The 6,851-nt window shown below is 44.1% G+C and overlaps 1 non-coding gene across 1 annotated transcript; it reads right to left on the reverse strand.

The window, feature by feature from the left end:
- Window positions 1-917: 917 nt before the first annotated feature.
- LOC115067421 lies at window positions 918-1,081 on the reverse strand. The gene has a single exon (XR_003846846.1). It is a non-coding gene; the product is annotated as a U1 spliceosomal RNA (small nuclear RNA).
- Between the last annotated feature and the right edge of the window lie 5,770 nt (window positions 1,082-6,851).

Raw genomic sequence — 6,851 nt, forward strand, 5'->3', positions numbered from 1 at the left:
CAACACGGGTGCATTCACATACATGCAGGCAATACACTCATACACATAAAATAAAAATAATAAATAAAATATAAAAAAAATAAAAATAAATCTCTTCATATATGTCAGAATGTGTGAAATCTGGTGGGTGGGCTGTGGGGGGTGCACATAAGGGAGGGGTTCTAAATATGATTAAGATGTATGAAATGTACAAAAATTTAATAAAAAATATATATTGAAAAAAAGAGGAAAGGGGCTGGAGAGATTGCTCAGTGATTAAGAGTACCTACTGTTCTTACAGATGACCTGAGTTCAGTTCCCAGCACCCACATGGCAGCTAACAACGGTTCATAACTCCAGTTCCAGGAGATCTGATGCCCTCTTCTGGCCTCTGTGACATGCAGCCAAAACAGTCAGACACATTAAGTAATTAAATAGATAAATAAAATTGCATGGTGGTACACACCTTTAATCCCAGCACTCAGGAGGCAGAGGCAGGCGGATCTCTGTGAGTTCAAGGCCAGCCTGGTTTACATAGTGAGTTCCAGGCCAGCTGGGGCTACAGGGAGACCCTCTCTCAAAAAGACCAAAAAAGTATAAATAAAATGAACTTTAATGGATGCTTTCTAAAGAGGACATAGGCAGAGTCCCTGAACTTTGAGAATGCATCTGTAATCACATGTGACAATTCTACTTCTGGCCACCAGAGGACACCATTGTCCAGGGCATTGAACTGCAGGGCTACTCCCACGCTGTCTCCTCTGCTGGGCCAGGGAAGAGGGCTTGCTCCAAGGGGCACCTCAAGCTTACTGCTCAGGGTTCAGGGGCAAGAGAAGCTGAAAGTGTCAGAGAGGGTCATGAGGAGGGATGTTGTCATGCCTCATGGTTGGTTCCCAGAAGTTAAAACTTTGAAAATTTCATATATAATATTCTTTATTCAGGGGATAGTGTGAACACAGCCCCCTACTATTATAAATTATGAAGTGGAGTTTTCCACATTTGGGGAAGTCACAGGGGTCAGCATATCCAAAGTGAAGTGGATCAGCCTCGCCCTAGGAAAACCTCCCTCAAGAACATGCAATTTCCCTTGCCAGGGAAATTTCTATGATGAAAAATGCAAGATAGCTATGCCTCATGGTACAGGCCAACTACCCAACTACTCAAAAGGTAAAGGCAGGACAATTCCCAAGTTTAAGAGATACTTTGGGTAAAAAGTAAGATCAAGGCCACCCTGAGCAAATTAGTAGGACCCTAACTCATAAGCAAAAACAGGACTAGGAGCATGGCTCAGTGGTAGAACACTTGCCTAGCATCCCCCAGTGAGGGACTGGGGCGTGGCTCAGTGGTAGAGCATTTGCTTATCTCACATGCCAGAGGCCCTGTGTTCCGTCCCTAGTACTGCCAAGCAAGCAAGCAAGCAAACACATGCACTACTAATCATTCAGGCAAGATGCGCCCAGTGGTGCAATAGTGGCAAGTCTGTTTTAGGAGTAACCAGTACTTTCTTATTGGAATAGAGGCCCATTCCACAGAGGGAAATTCCCATCTAGTACCATAAACCTGGTCAAAAGCTCATGTCTGGGGAGGTCATAGGCCCTAGTGGGGAACCTATAACTGTTGTTTTGCTAAATGTACATGACATGTCCATCAAATTGTTTTCTGGATAATTACATTTATCCTCGTAGATCATGCTGCTGTCAGCTTTGGTCAGACATTGTGCTGTGGGCAGCAGAAACTGCAGACTCATAACAGGTCAAAGTGCTGAGACTATGTAACTCTTTTTTTTAAAAATTATTTTTATTTTATGTGTATGCATGTATAGCCTGCATGTATGTAAGAGCACTTGTGTCGTGCAATGCCCACAGAGGACAGAAGAGGCCATCAGATCCCCTGGAACTGGAGTTATAGAAAGTTGTTAGCTGCCATATGGGTGTTGGGATTCGAACCTAGGTCTTCTGCAAGAACAGTGTTCTTAATCACTGAGCCATCTCTCTAGCCCCAGACTATCTAACTCTTGAGTGCTCAGCTCTAAATGAGACATCTATGTCACCCCATCTAAGGTTCAGAGAACATCCCAGAAGAGGAGTCAGAAAGAATGTAAGAGCTGAAGGAAGTGGGGTGGGAGAGTGTGGAACACTGACTTCCTAGGGTGATGTGGCTATGGACTGTTGAACATGTAGCAGCTGTGGTTACCTGCACAGGATCTGCACTAGACGGAGCTCATACAGTCTTGTCCATTCCTGTGGACCTGTGGACTGTTATCGGGGAGGGCAATATCTTCTTCAATGGTGTAGTGACTGGTAAGGTGCCCATGCATCTGTAGGTAGCCCTCATGGAAATAGAAGAGGCTAGTTGGAAAAAGGAAGGGGTCAGCAGGAGTGGGAGGGGCTGGGGGTGATGGGATGACTGTGGTCAAAATACATTATACACATGAGTGAGAATGTCATGACCAAACCATGATTTATGTACAGTTAATATATGCTAATAAAAACATTCTTTTTGTCTTTTTGAGACAGGGTCTCCCTGTGGCCCCAGCTGGCCTGGAACTCACTATGAAGAACAGGCTGGCCTTGAACTCACAGAGATCTGCCTGTCTCTGCCTCCTGAGTGCTGAGATTAAAGGCGTGCACTGCCACGCCCGGCTTATAATCTTTTAAAAGTATTTCACTTATTGGGGCTGGAGAGATGGCTCAGAGGTTAAGAGCATTGGCTGCTCTTGCAGAAGAACTAGGTTCAAGTCCCAGTACCCACATGGTGGCTAACCACCATCTTAACTCCAGTTCTAGGGGATCTCTCATTTCTCCTTTTTCACTCCAGAAAAATCATAGGGATTTTAGGAGTTCAGCACCAGGCACCAGGGAAGAAGAACAAATGTCTATTTCTTACTGTGATATGAATACGAGAGGATTAGAAGTTCCAGGTCATCTTCCAGTACATACTGAATCTGAGGGCAACTTGGGTTACATGAGACCCTGGTTCAAAGAATAATATAAGGGATTGGAGAGGTTAAGAGCATTGGCTACTTTTGCAGAGGAGCCAAGTTTGGTTCCCAGCACCCACATGGTGGCTAACAACTGCTGTAACTCCAGTTTCAGGGGATATGATACCCTCTTCTGACCACTTACATACATGCAGGCAAAATAGTCATACATAAAATAAAAATTAAAAAGAATTTTTTTTTTTTAAGACAGAGTCTCCCTGTAGCCCCAGCTGGCATGGAACGCAATATGTAGACCAGGCTGGCCTTGAACTCACAGAGCTCCTGCCTCCCCAGTGCTGGGGTTAAAGTCATGTACCACCACACCTGGCTTGTAAAAAATTTTCAAAAAGTAAAATATACCTTATGCTCTTTTTTTTTGCCACTACTTGGAATTGAACCTAGGACCACACCCATACTGGTCAAATGCTACAATTGAGCTACATCGCCCAGCAGTTAAGTTACACTGTTTTTCTAGGAATGCTTCAGTATCTAGTGGGGATGTCCAACCTTTTGGCATTGTGATAAGAAGTTGCCATCTACAAATGTGTTGGGCTTCATTCATAGCTATTTTGAGATATTTGCCATGGCCCACAAGGGGAGGTCAGAGGACAACTTGGGGGAGTCAGTTTTCTCCTTCCACCATGTGGGTCCCAGGGATTAAACCCAGGCCATCAGGCTTGGCTGTAAGCGCCTTTACAGACTGAGCCATCTCACCAGCCCTGACACAGGTTCCACCCCTGCCTCTCCTGGAAACTGGGGGGAGGGGCTATAATGATCCTAAGGTCCCTCTCTTTTGTGGCACTTGCTCCTGGATGGCTGAGAGAAAATGAGATGGATGCATCAGAAGAATGAAGTATAATGTCTCCTAGACAGCAAGGGCTCATAAACCCTGCCTTATTATCCTGCCCACTTTGCAGTTTACAAAAATAGAGGCTCAAAACCTCAAGCCAGAAGAGGGCATTGCTCTGGAACTGTAGTAACAAATGGTAATTAGCCACCATATAGGTGCTGGGAATCAAACCCAGGTCCTTAACCAGCCAGTGCTCTAAACTACTGAGCCATCTTTCCAGCCCACCTATCAGTTATAGTTTTCCCCTACTCTGTTCCTTAAGGGGGATTCATTGAGACATTTAGTCAAGCCAAACATGATGGTGCATGCTTATTATTCCAGCAGAGGAAAGAGAATAGAAACTTTGAGGTTAGTCTGAGCTATGCAGTAAGTTCAAAGTCAGCTTAGACTCATACCAAGTCCCTGTATCAACAAATGAGAGAGGGCTGGTGAGATAATCCAGTGGGTAAAGGACTTGCCACACAAACCTAAGGACCTGAGTTTGATCCCTAGAACCCATGTAAAGGTGGAAAGAGAGAACTGACTTAACATAATTGTCTTCTGACTTCTAGACTTGCACCCTTTCTCTCTCTCTCTCTCTCTCTCTCTCTCTCTCTCATAATTAATAAAAGTATTTTTAAATAGTGAGAGGGAAAGCCAGCCGTGGTTGTGTACATCTTTAGTCTCAGCACTGGGGAGGCAGAGATAGGTGGATCTCTGAGATTGAGGCCGCCTGCTCTATATAAGTAATTCCAGGCCAGCTGGAGATGAGAGAGAGAGAGAGAGAGAGAGAGAGAGAGAGAGAGAGAGAGGACGAGGAGGAGAGGGAGGAGAAAGGGGGAAAGAGGAATTATATATGTATTATATATGTGCCTGGAATGGTAGATCAAGGTTGTGATTTGGGAGGCTGAGCCAGGAAAAATTCCAATTCTGGACCATCCTGAGCTACAACAGGGATACTCTGTTTTAGAAAAAGAAGGAGGGGCTGAGGCTATATCTCAGTACAATGTTTGCCTGGCATGCTTGAAGGTCTGGATTCTAGCCATAGCACTGGCTAAATTAGATGATGTTGGTGCACACCTGTGATCCCAGTACTTTGGAGTTCAAGATAATCCTCACCTACAGAGGGAGTTAGAGTCTAGCCTTAGCTACATGTGACCCTGTGTCACAAACAAAACATAAACAAGGCCAGCTGAGATGATTCAGAGGGTAAAGGGGCTTGCCATCAAGACTGATGACCTGAGTTCTGTCCCTAGGACCCACATGGTGGAAGGAGAGAGCTGACTCCTGTTAGTTCTCCTCTGACTTCCACCCATGCACACAGATATACATACACACAAATGTAATAAATTAAAACAAAAACAAAAGCAAAACAAAATAGCATTCAGTGAAAATTAAACCCCTAAAGGCTAGAGAAAATGCCGAGCAGTTAAGAGTGTATACTGCTCTTACAGAGGACTTAGGTTCAACTCCCAGAGCCCACATTGGACTCCTCACAACTGCCTGTAACTCCAACTCAACAGTATTCAACACCTTCTTCTGGTCTCCTTGAACACCTGCATTCATGTGGCATGTACACACCTATGCACACACGTATAAATAAAAATATAATAAATTAAAAAGATTAATCAAATTAGGAGATCCTAGCAGACAGCCTGAAAGGGTGGGCTCCAACCTCCATCAGTGTAGCAGCTGTGATCTCAGCAGACCCCCAGAAAGCACCAGTTTCTGGCCTCCCTCTAGCATAGAGGTGGGGAATGTAGGGGGCTGCCTGAGAGCTCCCAGATCCTGCCTCCATGTGGTGGTGAGCTTCCCCTAATTGCACCATACCCATCCTCCTACCTGGGATTTCATGAGGCTCCTCCCAAGGCCCCAAGGCAGATCTGGCTTTGGTAGGCTAAGGCTGAGATCCCAGCAGACAGCCTGAGAGGGAATGTTTCAACCCCCATCTGTGTAGTGGCTCTGATCTCAGTAGACCACCAGAGAGTGCTGAATTCTGGCCTCCCTCATGTACTGAAGGAAGCTTGAGTGTACCTGACTGGAGCCTGAATTGGGCTTCTGTGGGTACCCATGAATAGCTGATCTGAAGCCATAAGTTCCCTCCAAATTAAACCTGAGAGAACCTGAACCCTGTACCAACCAGCTTTACATTACCAATAAAGAAAGGATCTAGGCACCCAGATAATACAAACAGAAGCATACTTCAATGTAATTCTCATATCAGAATCATAAACAACAAAAGAAATCCACATGCCAAGATCACAATGAAAGAATAATAAAATGGAAAGCCAAAACACTATGTCCCCACCAAATTCCACCAGTCCTGTAGAAGAGTTCTACAGGGAGACCCCCCCACCCCAGAGATAACCTGGGACACTGAATTTAAAAGAACAGTCATAAACATGATCAAGGAATTCAATGAATTTAAAGAACACATGAACAAACAAATGAAAGAGCTAAAAGAAGACAGGGACAAACTTCTGAATGAATTCACAAAAGAGAAACACTGAGGAAAACTCAGGCAGAAATGAAGAAGGAAGTGCAAAACTCAATAAGCCAACTTGAAACAACAGGGAAAAGCCTCACCACTAGAATGAATGAATGGAAAACAGAATATTAACACTGGAGGATAAAGTTGAAGAATTGGACCACTCAAGCAAAGATTGCGGAAAATTTAAGAAAACACAGGCATGGAATATACAAAAGTTGTGGGACACCATGAAAAGACCAAATCTACATATCATAGGAATAGAGGAAGGAGAATTTCAGGTTATGGTATTGACCAGATCTTAAACAGAATTGTAGAAGAGAATTTCCCAAAATTCAGGAAAGACATTCCCATACAAGTACAGGAAGCATGTAGAACACCAAATAGAGGACCAGAAGAGAAACTGCCCAGGACATATCACAGTAAAAACACTAAACGCACAGAACAAAGAGAGAATACTGAAAGCAGCAAAAGAAAAACAAGCCACATACAAAGGAAAGCCCATCAGAATTACAGCTGACTTATCAATGCAAACTATGAAAGCCAGAAGAGCCTGGACCAAGGTATTTCCAGTT

This window comes from Nannospalax galili, unplaced genomic scaffold, assembly GCF_000622305.1.
Source record: "Nannospalax galili isolate Female #2095 unplaced genomic scaffold, S.galili_v1.0 scaffold664, whole genome shotgun sequence".
In the NCBI taxonomy this organism is placed as follows: Eukaryota; Metazoa; Chordata; class Mammalia; order Rodentia; family Spalacidae; genus Nannospalax; species Nannospalax galili.